The sequence below is a fragment of the Triticum dicoccoides genome, chromosome 6A (assembly GCF_002162155.2).
Source record: "Triticum dicoccoides isolate Atlit2015 ecotype Zavitan chromosome 6A, WEW_v2.0, whole genome shotgun sequence".
Lineage (NCBI taxonomy): Eukaryota > Viridiplantae > Streptophyta > Magnoliopsida > Poales > Poaceae > Triticum > Triticum dicoccoides.
Genome location: NC_041390.1, coordinates 79,300,314 through 79,318,159, shown reverse-complemented (window position 1 = coordinate 79,318,159; position 17,846 = coordinate 79,300,314).

Sequence of the window (17,846 nt, the reverse complement as noted above, 5' to 3'; positions counted from 1 at the left end):
AAAAAACATAATTTTAGCGCTCACGAGATTAGCTTCAACTTTTTACTGGAGAGTGCTATTTAGTTGATTCTTTTTGCAGATGATTACTAGACAAATTCCTCAGGTCCAAAAATTTATTTTAGAATTGTTGGAGTTCCAGAAGTTTGTGTTAGTTACAGATTACTACAGACTGTTCTGTTTTTGACAGATTCTGTTTTTCATTGTGTTGTTTGCTTATTTTGATGAATCTATGGCTAGTAAAATAGTTTACACTACAAAAAAAAGACACATGTGTGACATTTTGGGCCGAACGAATTTTTTTTCTGTCATACATATGACACTTCTATGATGATAATTGTGACAAAACCCGGTATCATCATAGATGTGGTGGGCTCCTACTTCTATGACAATCATGATAGAAAATGGGCTTTTTGTCCTGGGCGGGCCGGAGACGCAGCTGCATGACATTCTTTGGGCCGTCCATGATGGAAAAAACCGTGGTAGATGCGAGGGGGAGGAAAATTTCGGGGAGTTCCCGGTTACGGTGGGAGGTCGAGGGCCGAGCGATGAGCGTTTCTCTCGTACACATACGCACGTGTGTGCGAGGCGTTGGCTCTAACTGAACCCGAGCGAGGCGTTGGGCTCTAACTGAACCCGAGCGATTGCACTACAGGCTACGCGTTACTGAACCCGAGCGATCGATCGATGGCTGTTAACTGAACATGATCGAGCGATTCCTTCGCTACCGCTGCTAACTGAAGCCGATCGATGCTGCCTCTGGATGAACAGTGAGCATTGCGGGGAGGGGGGGTTGGATGAACAGTTCCTGGTGGGGGTGGATGAACAGACCCCGTGGTGTTGCCTCTGGATGAGCAGGACCCCGATCGATCGAGCCGGTTGGGGCTGGATGAACAGGACCCCGTGGAGGGCTGGATGAATAGGACCACCCCGTGGAGGGCAGGATGAACAGTAGACGGTGGAGGGCTGGATGAACAGTAGCCCGTGGAGGGGTGGTTGAACAGGAGCCCGTGGAGAGGGCTGGTTGAACAGTAGACGGTGGAGTAGCACGCGGTGGAGGCTGGATGAACATGAGCCCGTGGATGAACTGTCGCAGGTGGAGGCTGGAGGAGGTCGACGGTGGATGAACAGTAGCTCGTGGAGGCTGGAGGGGGTCGACAGTGGAGATGAACCGTATCCTGTGGAGTCCTGTTTTGCGGTACGCCACACCCCTCCTGATGAACATGACCCCCATTTCGACCGTAGGAGGTCCGTTTCGTCCATTTTGCGGTACGCCACACCCCTCCCGATCAACAGGACCCCTGTTTCAACCGTAGGAGGTCCGTTTCGTCCATTTTGCGGTACGCCACACCCCTCCTGATCAATAGGACCCCCGTTTCCACCGTAGGAGGTCCGTTTCCTCCGTTCTGCGGTACGCCAGGCCTCGTTTCCATCGCCTGTTCCGTCCAAGCCCTCTCGATGAACACGACCACGCATTCCGTTCCGACCCAGCCGGTTGGCTCCCACGCGTTCCGTTGCCTCCCGATGAACACAACGCATTCCGTTGACTCCCCATGGACACGACGCATTTCGTTGCCTCCTCATGAACACGACGACAATGCTGTTTCTCCGTTCCGACCCAGCCATGTCAACAAGCCCTTGCCGTACGTATGCGCGAGTAGGCGTTCAAGACCCCGCCCGTATGTACACATACGTGGCCGTATTTTCTTTCTTGCACCCTGGCCGCCTCTACTACGACACGTGCGCGCCTCTACATCCACCAGTATATATGTACGTACACGTTCGTGACCAGAATGATAACGCTACGTACGCTTCGACCAGGTGGGTCCCGACTGTCAGGCACTTCCTTGTGTGCGAAGATGTAGCTGGTGGGTCCCAGCAGTCAGGGGGGCGAATTGTTTTGTTTTTTTTGTCCGAACGCACTTCCTTGCGTGCGAAGGTGTAGCTGGTGGGTCCCAGCAGTCAGGGGAAAGCGTTTTTTTTCGCGAAATACGGTGGCCCGTCCGGTGGGTCCCCGCTGTCAGGTGGAGGAATAATTATTTTGCATGTAATAAGGATGCACTTCCTTGCTGCAGCCGTGGATCCAGCTGTCAGCCTCTCCACGTACAGTCCACGTCCGATGGAAGCCATTCCTTGACCACGTTGACCACGCCGCGCCGAGAGCACCAGGGAGGTGGACGACAGCGAGGCCTAGGAAGGGGACGACGCGGAGCTGGGGAAGATGCAGCAGTGGATGCCCACGCGTAGAGGAGTACGAGGGTTCACTGGTTCGCTACGGTGTGAGGCTGCCGTCGCCGCAGAATAACAGGGGGTGTGGGTGTGTAGAGGGATGGCCTGTCCAGCGGTGGGAGTAGTAGGGGGCGGTGAGGCCTCCGCCGCATCGCAGCCGGCCACGGGAGGGAGGAGCACGAGGCACGACCGGCGCTGGTTTGGGCGGCTGGAGCAAGTAGACCAGAGGTTGAAGAAGCACTACGACCGTTAGATGGACATCGTACGGTCACTGGAGCTAGAATCGTGCATATTGACTAAGTTGACAAAGCCCTCCGTCCCCGTCAACTTAGTAGGCCCACAAGTCAGCCTGTCACTATACAGGGTCCCAGCTAACAGGGGGAGTATTCATTTTTGTGTGCATAATAAGGAGGCACTTCCTTGCATTCGAAGATATAGCTGGTGGGTCCGAGCTGTCGGCGGTAACGTTTTTTTCACGAAATACAGAGGCACTTTCGGTGGGTCCCTGATGTCAGGTGGAGGAATCATTATTTTGCGCGTAATAAGGAGGCATTTCCTTGCGTGCGGCCGTGGACCTAGCTGTCGGCCTCTCCACGTACAGTCCACTTCAGATGCATGTCGGTCGTTGACCACGTTGACCAGGCCGCGCCGAGAGCACCAGGGCGGTGGACGACGACGAGGCCTCGGAAGGGAAGGACACGGAGGCAGGGAAGACTCGGCAGTTGTTTCCCACGCGGAGGGGAGTACGACTGTACGAGGGTTTACTGGTTCGTCTGCCGTCGCCGGAGAATAACAGCAGGTGTGGGTGAGTAGAGGGATGGCTAGGCCAGCGATGGGAGTACGGTGGGGCGGTGAGGCCTACGCGGCAGCACAGCCGACCATGGGGAGGAGGGAGCAGGTAGTCCCGCCGGCGCTTGTTTGAGCGGCTGGAGCAGGAAGAGCAGAGATTGAAGAAGCACGACGGCCGTTCGATGGACATCCAACGGTCACTGCTTGTGCGTCAACCTTTTTTAGGAAAGCCTCAAATCTGTGGAAAATAGCATACAACCCATCTGCCGTTATTTCTAATAATTTACAGCCCATTTGCTAATTCTTAAGGTTTTTTTGGAGCCCATATTCTTTTTGTTAGCATTACAACCCATATTGTGGCCACGGTTAAAAAAATATAGTACAAAATTTTGCATATTTCGGTGCGGTCCGAACTGTTTTTAATCCCAAAATTTTGACTCACATTCAAACTGATTTAAAAAATAAATGTATATCAATATAAAATCCAACAAATTCTCCACGCATAAAAATTGATGTAATTTAAAATCTCGAAATGAAAAAAAGATATTTGAAACTAATTGTCGGTTTGATGTGTTTTAAAAATGTATAACCCATTTCTCATTACTGATAGGCCATTTTCTCGGCCAGCCGAATGAAGCTCTCCTCGTCTTGAAAGATTTGTAGCACAATAGGCTTGACAAAGCGACTTACTTGGCAAATCACAAAAAAACTGGGCCCGTGGACCCAGCTGTCAGCCTCTCCACATACAGTACTCTTCTGATGGAAGTCGGTCGTTGACCACATTGACCACGCCGCGCCGAGAGCACCAAGGCGGTAGACGACGGCGAGGCCTAGGAAGGGGACGACGCGGAGCCGGGGAAGACACTGCAGTGGATGCCCACGCGGAGAGGAGTACGAGGGTTCACTGGTTCGGCTGCGGTGTGAGGCTGCCGTCGCCGCAGAATAACAGGGGGTGTGGGTGAGTAGAGGGATACCCTGGGCCAGCGGTGGGAGTAGTAGGGGGCGGTGAGGCCTCCGCGGCATCACAGCTGGCCACGAGAGGCAGGAGCATGCGGCACGACCGGCGCTGCTTTGGGCGGCTGAAGCAAGAAGACCAGAGGTTGAAGAAGCACTATGGCCGTTGGATGGACATCGTACGGTCACTGGAGTTAGAATCGTTCATATTGACTAAGTTGAAAAAGCCCTCCGTCCTCGTCAACTTAGTAGGCCCACAAGTCAGCCACCCACTATGGTGGGTCCCAGCTAGCAGGGGTATTCATTTTTTGGTGCGTAATAAGGAGCACTACTAGGAAAAACCTTATACACAAAAGTTTATCAGTAGCGCGGTTTTAAAGTGGGTGCTATTGCTAATTAGTAGTAACGACGGGTATAAAAACCGCGCTACTACTAAGTTGATAGTAGTAGCGAGGGGTATAAACCCGAGCTGCTACTAAGTTGTCTCGAACAATGCCCCTGGAATAGACCACAGTAGTAACAAGGGGTGTAAAACCGGCGCTACTACTAAGTAAGTAGTAGTAGCGCAGGTAGACTCCCACGCTACTACTAAGCGTGTCCACCCCGGCCCGATCCACTCCCACCCCACCACTCTCTCTCTCTCTCTCATCCCTAAAAAAAACTCTCTCACGAACTCACCTCGGTCCACCCCACCCCGGCTCGGCTCCTCTCCCCACGATCTCCTCGCCGCCGCCACCACCCACGCCGGCCGGTTCCGGCGAGCACCGGCCGCGCGCAACACTCCCCCAAGCTCCCGCCTTCCTCCGCTCCAATCCCCATGGAAGCCACCGCCGCCGCCTCCCTCGCGCGGACCCTCGCCTCCTCGCTGCTCCCCCGCAGCTCCCGCCGTAGCCGCGTGCGCGTGGCCGTGGCGCCGGAGCAGCGGAGGAGGGGTAGGGCGGTGCTTGGTCAGTGATCCGTCGCCGCAGCTGGCTTTCCTCCTCCCCTCTCCTCTGCCGCCGCCGCTGGCTTTCTTTCCTGCGAGCGGGGATCGTCCGTGATCCGCCCGGAGCTCACTCCCTGCCTCCTACATGCGTACGTGCTCGACCCCCTCACCTCAATCGTCCGTGATCCGTCCGGGATTCGTGCTCGGACATGGCCAGCCCCCCTGTTCTTGATATGGCCTAGTAGATATCTAGTTCCTGGTGTTCAAGTCGCATGGCTTAACGGCCTCCCCCTGAGCCTAGTTGGATTTGTTTCAGGTGCGGTGTTGATTAGGTCCTGGATGATTGGGTTGGGTATTGACCTTTGTCTGTATGTAGCAACAGATGTTGGGGAACATTGCAGAAACCAAAAATTTTCCTACGGTTTCACCAAGATCCATCTATGAGTTCATCTAGCAACGAGTATTCAGATTGCATCTACATACCTTTGTAGATCGCGAGCGGAAGCGTTCACTAGAACGTGGATGATGGAGTCGTACTCGCCGTGATCCAAATCACCAATGACCAAGCACTGAACGGACGACACCTCTGCGTTCAACACATGTACGGAGCGGATGACGTCTCCTCCTTCTTGATCCAGCAAGGGGGAAGGAGAGGTTGATGAAGATCCAGCAGCACGACGGCGTGGTGGTGGATGCAGTTGTCACCTGCAGCAGGGCTTCGCCGAGCGTCTGCGTGAGAGGGAGAGGTGTAGCAGGGGAGAGGGAGGCGCCAGGGCTCAGGGTGCGGCTGCCCCTCCCCCCCTTTATATAGGCCCCCTGGGGGGGGGGGCGCCGGCCCTGGAGATCCCATCTCTAAGGGGGGGGGGGCGGCGGCCAGGGGGGGTGGAGTACCCCCAAGGCAAGTGGGCCCCCCCACCCTAGGGTTCCAACCCTAGGCGCAGGGGGTGGGCCTAGGGGGGCGCACCAGCCCACTAAGGGCTGGTTCCCCCTCCCACTTCATCCCATGGGGCCCTCCGGGATGGGTGGCCCCACCCGGCGGACCCCCGGGACCCATCCGGTGGTCCCGGCACAATACCGGTGACCCCCGAATCACTCTTGATGGCCGAAACTGCACTTCCTATATATAATTCTTTACCTCCGGACCATTCCGGAACTTCTCGTGACGTCCGGGATCTCATCCGGGACTCCGAACAACTTTTGGATTACTGCATACTCATATCTCTACAACCCTAGCGTCACCGAACCTTAAGTGTGTAGACCCTATGGGTTCGGGAGACATGCAGACATGACCGAGACACCTCTCTGGCCAATAACCAACAGCGGGATCTGGATACCCATGTTGGCTCCCACACACTCCTCGATGATCTCATCGGATGAACCACGATGTCGAGGATTCAATCAATCCCGTATGCAATTCCCTTTGTCAATCGGTATTTTACTTGCCCGAGATTCGATCGTCGGTATCCCAATACCTCGTTCAATCTCGTTACCGGCAAGTCACTTTACTCGTACCGTAATGCATGATCCCGTGATCAAACACTTTGATCACATTGAGCTCATTATGATGATGCATTACTGAGTGGGCCCGGTGATACCTCTCCGTCATACGGAGTGACAAATCCCAGTCTCGATCCGTGTCAACCCAACAGACACTTTCAGAGATACCCGTAGTATACCTTTATAGTCACCCAGTTACGTTGTGACGTTTGGCACACCCAAAGCACTCCTACGGTATCCGGGAGTTACACGATCTCATGGTCTAAGGAAAAGATACTTGACATTGGAAAAGCTCTAGCAAACGAATTATGCGATCTTGTGCTTATGCTTAGGATTGGGTCTTGTCCATCACATCATTCTCCTAATGATGTGATCTCGTTATCAATGACATCCAATGTCCATAGTCAGGAAACCATGACTATCAGTTGACCAACGAGCTAGTCACCTAGAGGCTTACTAGGGACATATTGGTGTCTATGTATTCACACATGTATTACGATTTCTGGATAACACAATTATAGCATGAATAAAAGACAATTATCATGAACATGGAAATATAATAATAATGCTTTTATTATTGCCTCTAGGGCATATTTCCAACAGTCTCCCACTTGCACTAGAGTCAATAATCTAGTTACATTGTGATGAATCGAACACCCATGGAGTTCTCGTGTTGATCATGTTTTGCTTTAGGGAGAGGTTTGGTCAACGGATCTGCGACATTCAGATCTGTATGCACTTTACAAATTTCTATGTCTCCATCTTGAACATTTTCACGAATGGAGTTGAAGCGATGCTTGATGTGTCTGGTCTTCTTGTGAAACCTGGGCTCCTTGGCAAGTGCAATAGCTCCAGTGTTGTCACAGAAGAGTTTGATCGGCCCCGACGCATTGGGTATGACTCCTAGGTCGGTGATGAACTCCTTCATCCAAATTGCTTCATGGGCTGCCTCCGAGGCTGCCATGTACTCCGCTTCACATGTAGATCCCGCCACGACGCTCTGCTTGCAGCTGCACCAGCTTACTGCTCCACCATTCAACATATACACGTATCCGGTTTGTGACTTAGAGTCATCCAGATCTGTGTCGAAGCTAGCGTCGACGTAACCCTTTACGACGAGCTCTTCGTCACCTCCATAAACGAGAAACATGTCCTTAGTCCTTTTCAGGTACTTCAGGATATTCTTGACCGCTGTCCAGTGTTCCTTGCCGGGATTACTTTGGTACCTACCTACCAAACTTACGGCAAGGTTTACATCAGGTCTGGTACACAGCATGGCATACATAATAGACCCTATGGCCGAGGCATAGGGGATGACACTCATCTCTTCTATATCTTCTTCCGTGGTCGGGTATTGAGCTGAGCTCAATTTCACACCTTGCAATACAGGCAAGAACCCCTTCTTGGACTGATCCATATTGAACTTCTTCAATATCTTTTCAAGGTATGTGCTTTGTGGAAGACCTATGAGGCGTCTTGATCTATCTCTATAGATCTTGATTCCTAATATATAAGCAGCTTCTCCAAGGTCCTTCATTGAAAAACTCTTATTCAAATAGGCCTTAATGCTGTCCAGAAGTTCTATATCATTTCCCATCAAAAGTATGTCATCTACATATAATTTGAGAAATGCTACAGAGCTCCCACTCACTTTCTTGTAAACACAGGCTTCTCCATAAGTCTGCGTAAACCCAAACGCCTTGATCATCTCATCAAAGTGAATGTTCCAACTCCGAGATGCTTGCACCAGCCCATAAATGGATCGTTGGAGCTTGCATACCTTGTTAGCATTCTTAGGGTCGACAAAACCTTCCGGCTGCATCATATACAGTTCTTTCTTAAGATAACCGTTAAGGAATGCCGTTTTGACGTCCATTTGCCATATCTCATAATCATAGTATGCGGCAATTGCTAACATGATTCGGACGGACTTCAGCTTCGCTACGGGAGAGAAAGTCTCATCGTAGTCAACCCCTTGAACTTGCCGATAACCCTTAGCGACAAGTCGAGCTTTATATATGGTAACATTACCATCCGCGTCCGTCTTCTTCTTAAAGATCCATTTGTTTTCTATCGCTCGTCGATCATCGGGCAAGTCTGTCAAAGTCCATACTTTGTTTTCATACATGGATCCTATCTCGGATTGCATGGCCTCTAGCCATTTGTTGGAATCTGGGCCCGCCATCGCTTCTTCATAGTTCGAAGGTTCACCATTGTCTAACAACATGATTTCCAGGACAGGGTTGCCGTACCACTCTGGTGCGGGACGTGTCCTTGTGGACCTACGAAGTTCAGTAGTAACTTGATCCGAAGTTTCATGATCATCATCATTAACCTCCTCTCTAACCGGTGGAGGCACCACAGAAACATTTTCTTGAGCTGCGTTACTCTCCGGTTCAAGAGGTGATACTTCATCAAGTTCCACTTTCCTCCCACTTACTTCTTTCGAGAGAAACTCTTTCTCCAGAAAGGATCCGTTCTTGGCAACAAAGATCTTGCCTTCAGATCTTAGGTAGAAGGTATACCCAATGGTTTCCTTGGGGTATCCTATGAAGACGCATTTTTCTGATTTGGGTTCGAGCTTTTCAGGTTGAAGTTTCTTGACATAAGCATCGCATCCCTAAACTTTTAGAAACGACAGCTTAGGTTTCTTCCCAAACCATAATTCATACGGTGTCGTCTCAACGGATTTAGACAGTGCCCTATTTAAAGTGAATGCGGCCGTCTCTAGAGCGTATCCCCAAAATGATAGCGGTAAATCTGTAAGAGACATCATAGATCGCACCATATCCAATAGAGTGCGTTTACGATGTTCAGACACACCGTTACATTGAGGTGTTCCAGGCGGCATGAGTTGTGAAACGATTCCACATTTCCTTAAGTGTGTGCCAAATTCGTGACTTAAATATTCTCCTCCACGATCTGATCGTAAGAACTTTATTTTTCGGTCACGTTGATTCTCTACCTCATTCTGAAATTCCTTGAACTTTTCAAAGGTCTCAGACTTGTGTTTCATCAAGTAGACATACCCATATCTACTCAAGTCATCCGTGAGAGTGAGAACATAACGATATCCTCCGTGAGCCTCAACACTCATTGGACCGCACACATCAGTATGTATGATTTCCAATAAGTTGGTTGCTCGCTCCATTGTCCCGGAGAACGGAGTCTTGGTCATTTTGCCCATGAGGCATGGTTCGCATGTGTCAAATGATTCATAATCGAGAGACTCTAAAAGTCCATCAGCATGGAGCTTCTTCATGCGCTTGACACCAATGTGACCAAGGCGGCAGTGCCACAAGTATGTGGGATTATCGTTATCATTTTTACACCTTTTGGTATTCACACTATGAATATGTGTATTATCACGTACGAGATTCATTAAGAATAAACCATTGACCATCAGAGCATGACCATAAAACATATCACTCATATAAATAGAACAACCATTATTCTCGGATTTAAATGAGTAGCCATCTCATATTAAACGAGATCCAGATACAATGTTCATGCTCAAACTTGGCACTAAATAACAATTATTGAGGTTTAAAACTAACCCCGTAGGTAAATGTAGAGGTAGCGTGCCGACGGCGATCACATCGACCTTGGAACCATTCCCGACGCGCATCGTCACCTCGTCCTTTGCCAGTCTCCGCTTATTCCGCAGCTCCTGTTTTGAGTTACAAATATGAGCAACGGCACCGGTATCAAATACCCAGGAGCTACTACGAGCACTGGTAAGGTACACATCAATTACATGTATATCACATATACCTTTAGTGTTGCCGGCCTTCTTGTCCACTAAGTATTTGGGGCAGTTCCGCTTCCAGTGACCCTTCCCTTTGCAATAAAAGCACTCAGTCTCAGGCTTGGGTCCATTCTTTGACTTCTTCCCGGCAACTTGCTTACCGGGCGCGGCAACATCCTTGCCGTCCTTCTTGAAGTTCTTCTTACCCTTGCCTTTCTTGAACTTAGTGGTTTTATTGACCATAAACACTTGATGTTCCTTTTTGATTTCAACCTCTGCTAATTTCAGCATAGCAAATACCTCAGGAATGGTCTTTACCATCCCCTGCATATTGTAGTTCATCACAAAGCTCTTGTAGCTAGGTGGGAGCGACTGAAGGATTCTGTCAATGACCACCTCATCTGGGAGGTTAATCTCCAGCTGAGTCAAGCGGTTGTGTAACCCAGACATCTTGAGTATGTGTTCACTGACAGAGCTATTTTCCTCCATCTTACAACTGTAGAATTTGTCAGAGACTTCATATCTCTCGACCCGGGCATGAGCTTGGAAAACCATTTTCAGCTCTTCGAACATCTCATATGCTCCGTGTTGCTCAAAACGCTTTTGGAGCCCCAGTTCTAAGCTGTAAAGCATGCCGCACTGAACGAGGGAGTAATCATCAGCACACTGCTGCCAAGCATTCATAATGTCTTGGTTCTCTGGGATGGGTGCTTCACCTAGTGGTGCTTCTAGGACATATTGTTTCCTGGCAGCTATGAGGATGATCCTCAGGTTCCGGACCCAGTCCGTATAGTTGCTGCCATCATCTTTCAGCTTGGTTTTCTCTAGGAACGCGTTGAAGTTCATGTTGACATTAGCTTGGGCCATTTGATCTACAAGACATATTGCAAAGTTTATTTAGACTAAGTTCATGATAATTAAGTTCATCTAATCAAATTATATAATGAACTCCCACTCAGATTAGACATCCCTCTAGTCATCTAAGTGAAACATGATCTGACTCGACTAGGCCGTGTCCGATCATCACGTGAGACGGACTAGTCATCATCGGTGAACATCTCCATGTTGATCATATCTTCCATACGACTCATGTTCGACCTTTCGGTCTCTTGTGTTCCGAGGCCATGTCTGTAAATGCTAGGCTCGTCAAGTCAACCTAAGTGTTTGCATGTGTAAATCTGTCTTACACCCGTTGTATGTGAACGTTGGAATCTATCACACCCGATCATCACATGGTGCTTCGAAACAACGAACTGTCGCAACGGCGCACAGTTAGGGGGAACACTTTCTTGAAATTGTTATAAGGGATCATCTTATTTACTATCGTTGTTCTAAGTAAACAAGATTCAAAACATGATAAACATCACATGCAATCAAATAATAATAGTGACATGATATGGCCAATATCATATAGCTCCTTTGATCTCCATCTTGGGGCTCCATGATCATCTTGTCACCGGCATGACACCATGATCTCCATCATCATGATCTCCATCATCGTGTCTCCATGAAGTTGCTCGCCAACTATTACTTCTACTACTAAGGCTAACACGTTTAGCAATAAAGTAAAGTAATTTACATGGCGTTTCCATTGACATGCAGGTCATAAAAAATAATGACAACTCCTATGGCTCCTGCCGGTTGTTATACTCATCGACATGCAAGTCGTGATTCCTATTACATGAACATGATCTCATACATCACATATATATCATTCACCATTCATCACAACTTTGGCCATATCATATCACAAAGCACTTGCTGCAAAAACAAGTTAGACGTCCTCTAATTATTGTTGCAAGTTTTACGTGGCTGCAATAGGGTTCTAGCAAGAACGTTTTCTTACCTATGTGAAAGCCACAACGTGATTTGTCAACTTCTATTTACCCTTCATAAGGACCCTTTTCGTTGAATCCGCTCCAACTAAAGTGGGAGAGACAGACACCCGCCAGCCACCCTATGCAACTAGTGCATGTCAGTCGGTGGAACCGGTCTCACGTAAGCGTACGTGTAAGGTTGGTCCGGGCCGCTTCATCCCACAATACCGCTGAAGCAAAATAAGACTAGTAGCGGCAAGAAAGTTGACAACATCTACGCCCACAACAATTGTGTTCTACTCGTGCAAAGAGAACTACGCATAGACCTAGCTCTGATACCACTGTTGGGGAACGTTGCAGAAAACAAAAATTTTCCTACGGTTTCACCAAGATCCATCTATGAGTTCATCTAGCAACGAGTATTCAGATTCCATCTACATACCTTTGTAGATCGTGAGCGGAAGCGTTCACTAGAACGTGGATGATGGAGTCGTACTCGCCGTGATCCAAATCACCGATGACCAAGCGCCGAACGGACGGCACCTCCGCGTTCAACACATGTACGGAGCGGATGACGTCTCCTTCTTCTTGATCCAGCAAGGGGGAAGGAGAGGTTGATGAAGATCCAGCAGCACGACGGCGTGGTGGTGGATGCAGTTGTCACCTGCAGCAGGGCTTCGCCGAGCGTCTGCGCGAGAGGGAGAGGTGTAGCAGGGGAGAGGGAGGTGCCAGGGCTCAGGGTGCGGCTGCCCCTCCCTCCCCCCTTTATATAGGCCCCCTGGGGGGGCGCTGGCCCTGGAGATCCCATCTCCAAGGGGGGGCGGCGGCCAGGGGGGGTGGAGTACCCCCCAAGGCAAGTGGGGCGCCCCCCCACCCTAGGGTTCCAACCCTAGGCACAGGGGGTGGGCCTAGGGGGGCGCACCAGCCCACTAAGGGCTGGTTCCCCTCCCACTTCAGCCCATGGGGCCCTCCGGGATGGGTGGCCCCACCCGGCGGACCCCCGAGACCCATCCGGTGGTCCCGGCACAATACCGATGACCCCCGAATCACTCCCGATGGCCGAAACTGCACTTCCTATATATAATTCTTTACCTCCGGACCATTCCGGAACTTCTCGTGACGTCCGGGATCTCATCCGAGACTCCGAACAACTTTTGGATTACTGCATACTCATATCTCTACAACCCTAGCGTCACCGAACCTTAAGTGTGTAGACCCACGGGTTCGGGAGACATGCAGACATGACCGAGACACCTCTCTGGCCAATAACCAACAACGGGATCTGGATACCCATGTTGGCTCCCACATACTCCTCGATGATCTCATCGGATGAACCATGATGTCGAGGATTCAATCAATCCCTGCAATTCCCTTTGTCAATCGGTATTTTACTTGCCCGAGATTCGATCGTCGGTATCCCAATACCTCGTTCAATCTCGTTACCGGCAAGTCACTTTACTCGTACCGTAATGCATGATCCCGTGATCAAACACTTTGATCACATTGAGCTCATTATGATGATGCATTACTGAGTGGGCCCGGTGATACCTCTCCGTCATACGGAGTGACAAATCCCAGTCTCGATCCGTGTCAACCCAACAGACACTTTCGGAGATACCCATAGTATACCTTTATAGTCACTCAGTTACGTTGTGACGTTTGGCACACCCAAAGCACTCCTACGGTATCCGGGAGTTACACGATCCCATGGTCTAAGGAAAAGATACTTGACATTGGAAAAGCTCTAGCAAACGAATTATGCGATCTTGTGCTTATGCTTAGGATTGGGTCTTGTCCATCACATCATTCTCCTAATGATGTGATCTCGTTATCAATGACATCCAATGTCCATAGTCAGGAAACCATGACTATCAGTTGATCAACGAGCTAGTCAACTAGAGGCTTACTAGGGACATATTGGTGTCTATGTATTCACACATGTATTACGATTTCCGGATAACACAATTATAGCATGAATAAAAGACAATTATCATGAACATGGAAATATAATAATAATGCTTTTATTATTGCCTCTAGGGCATATTTCCAACAACAGATACAGGAGAAGTTTTCTGTCGGATTAGTTTACAGTGAATTTTTAGATGACCGAGTTTAAGATTGAGAATTTGGTCAAAGCTAGGCTTTAATCCTAGGGGAATGTCTGCCATATCATTTTCTTCAGTTCTTATCTTCTTCTTGTCTACCATTCAAGGAAACCATGTTTTTTTAAATACATAAAGCAGAAGAAGAGTATTAAGTAGGAAACTATTTAGATCTACAAAAGAGGCTAGGAGAAAATCTATTAAAAATAAAAGGAAGAACAAATGAAAGTAGGGAACTAGACAGTCCCTACGCAGACGTAAGGCCACTTCAGATTCTAACCTCCTCCTTCAATTCAGAATTCAGAAATTATAATTCCTCTATTTTTTATTTGCCCATAAAAATTGCAGCCAATTCAAAATGCACACACTATCATCTTAATGGAACTATTTAGTGCCGTCTTGACCTGGTTGACCATCTATCCTTTGCCCTCGTCATCGATATAACATCCAGTGTGTTTTGTTTACGCTCGTCTAACATGCCATTGCTTGCCAAACTGAATGTGGGTGGGAGCAGCATCAATAAACTAAGTCTAGCATGCCATTGCTCTTATCGTCATGCCACTGAACTGTGTTGTTGAATTGGATTGTGTAGATTCATTTATGTATGTTTATCCACCATGAACGAACAAACTCTAGGGGCAAATTTATCCTTTTTACCTTTTATTTCGTAATATATGCATAAAACCATGCCTCTTATGATTTTGGCTTCTCAAGTATATTTTTATTGTTTGTGCGTCGTGCATCTACGCTTGTGGAAATATTACAGCCCCACTGTTAGGAGTACAAGTTTAGTCCTGACAGACTGGGCGTAAGTGGATTGGTTTGCCTTTTGATTAGTATAAGTAGATGGTAGCAGACCTGGACAAATAACATTGGATCTTAATATCTCATTACATTGAGTAGAGGACAAGAGATCGGATGAGTCTTGTTGTCACATGTGGTTCGGATGGTCAAAGTAGATGGTAGTTGGATCCGAGCACCCAGCCAGTGATGCTCTGCCGCCCGATTTAAAATGGTGCTCTCTGGAGAGCCAACGTCGACCCCGGCGCTGGTGTAGGAGGTGTCCATGGGCAATGTCGGTGTCAAAACCGGCGGATCTCGGGTAGGGGGTCCCGAACTGTGCGTCAAGGCCAGATGGTAACAGGAGACAAGGGACACGATGTTTTTACCCAGGTTCGGGCCCTCTCGATGGAGGTAATACCCTACTCCCGCTTGATTAATATTGATGATATGGGTAGTACAAGAGTAGATCTACCACGAGATCAAGGAGACTAAACCCTAGAAGCTAGCCTATGGTATGATTGTTGTGTATGCAGTTGATTGTCCTACGGACTACAACCCTCCGGTTTATATAGACACCGGATAGGGTTAGGGTTACACAGAGTCGGTTACATTGGCAGGAGATCTTGAATATCCGCATCACCAAGCTTGCCTTCCACGCCAAGGAAAGTCCCATCCAGACACGGGACGAAGTCTTCAATCTTGTATCTTCATAGTCCAGGAGTCCGGCGAAGGTATAGTCCGGCTACCCGAACACCCCCTAATCCAGGACTCCCTCAGTAGCCCCTGAACCAGGCTTCAATGACGACGAGTCTGGCGCGCAGATTGTCTTCGGCATTGCAAGGCGGGTTCCTCCTCCAAGTCCTTCATAGAAGATTGTAAACACCAAGAATAGTGTCCGGCTCTGCAAAATAAGTTTCCACATATTGCCATAGAGAGAATTAACACAAATCAAATCTGCTGACGTATTCCGCAATGCGTCATCACACTACGGCCAAGTTATTTACTCGAATCATTTTTACTTTTCCACCTCAGCACGTTTTGCGAGGCGGTTTCCTTGGCACGTCTTGTCAAAGCAGAGATCGTGTGCCCTTTTTACGGGATTCTCATTTATACGGACATGGGTAACCCAATCATGCCTGTTAGCACATTTCCTCGATTAAAGGCGAGTCCCAAACGGTTACGGGGATGGCTCTTGGTATTCGATCTCTTATAAAGAGACCAAGGCCTTTACTCAATCTTAAGCAAGTTCTCCCGTCGCCTCGAGTTCCAACACCCTAGGCTCTAGATTCCAGGCGCTTCAGACCTTCGACAATGTCCGGTTCTGACCTTCAAGGCCGATGGACGCCCTCCTCCGTCACGGAGGAGGACGTACTAAAGTTGAGGGAGGCTAAGTTCCTGACCGGCGAAATTTCGCATACGTTGCCTGCCCAAGGGCAGGTTATTCCCAGTCCCCAGCCCGGTGAGAGCGTGGTGTTCATGTCTCCCTTCCTTCGGGGGTTAGGCTTCCCAGTGGATCCCTTTGTGAGGGGACTGTTGTTTTATTACGGGCTGGAATTCCATGACTTAGCTCCGGAGTCCATCCTCCACATCTCCTCGTTTATTGTGGTGTGTGAAGCGTTCCTCCGTGTTACCCCTCACTTCGGATTATGGCTCAGGACCTTCAAAGTGGAGCCGAAGATGATCAAGGGATGGCACGCAGAGTGCGGAGGCGCTGTTATAAGCAAAAATGCCAAGGCTCCATGGCCCGAGGGCTCTTTTCAAGGGGAGCTAGGCTTGTGGCAATGAGAGTGGTTTTATATCACCGCTCCCCAGGGATCCAAGTGGGTGGCGTCTCCTGCCTTTCGCTCGGGTCCCCCACCATGGCTGGCGTCATGGGTCAACAGAGGGTTAGATTGGGGTTTGCCCAAAGACGTGCCTTTGTTGCAAGGCCGTATTAAGGATCTCTTGGAAGGAGACCTCAGCCTAGTCAAGGTGACGCAGGTCATGCTGATTCGCCGAATATTGCCCGGCAAACATCACTCCCTTCGCCTGTGGGAGTTCAATCCAGAGGGACCGCGAGCTCTCCAGAATTTCATGGGCGCAACGCCCGTGGAGATGTATAAACTGTTCTTCGGATCACAAGAAGCGTGTCCGGATTTAACCGAGGACGCAGGCCTAAACTGCAATCGCCCGGATACTCAAGTAAGTAACCTTGTGCCCGGACCTGCTATCCGTATAATTGTCATAAACTTGCCCCTAAAAGAGCTGTCCTTTTAAACAGGAGTGGATAGCGAAGGCAAAGCTGATCAGGTGTCCGGCTCCCCTTCCCGAAACCAGGCCAGATCCCGTGCTAGTCAGGATGTTGAAGATAATGCCTTTGGAGGGAAGTAAGGGGGAGGCCAAGGAAACTATGGCCTCCTCGAAGGAGGCTGCTCCGAAGGGAGGAACCGACAATTCCTCTCCTAAGGGGAAGAAAAGGGCCGCCTCTGACGACCCGGAGACCATAGCCTCGAAGCGGGGGAAAAATCCTCGTCAGAGGGTCCGGCGCCGGGGAGTTCTTTGGCCGAACTGCGCCCTCAAAGGGATCATCCCTCCAGCGAGCCGTAAGTAGAGAAAGATTTTCCTTTTGAGGGATGAGAGGAATCCTTAATTTTATATCTGAGAAGATTAACCGAAATTTTACCTTGTAGCTCGGACCTCAGCCCTTCTGAGCGGAGCTCGTCTTCGGGGGATCTCCTTCCAGAGATGATGGAGAGCGGGACTCCTCCCCCTACCGTGCCGCCTAGCGAGGCGGGCGACCCTGTGGTGTCGTCGCAGAGGGTTTCTCCGAATCCGGTAGGGGCGGAAGATAGCTATGCGGCCCCCCGAGGTTCTCCGCGTCCGGCCTTCGAAAGAGGCCGTAGGACGAGTCCGGCACCGTATGGTGCTCGGCCGGAGGACTTAAAGATTCTGCTGGGGCGAGCTTCTATCTTGGAGGAACATCGTGCATTAATGGGCACGGTGATTGAAAGGATCTCATCCGCAGA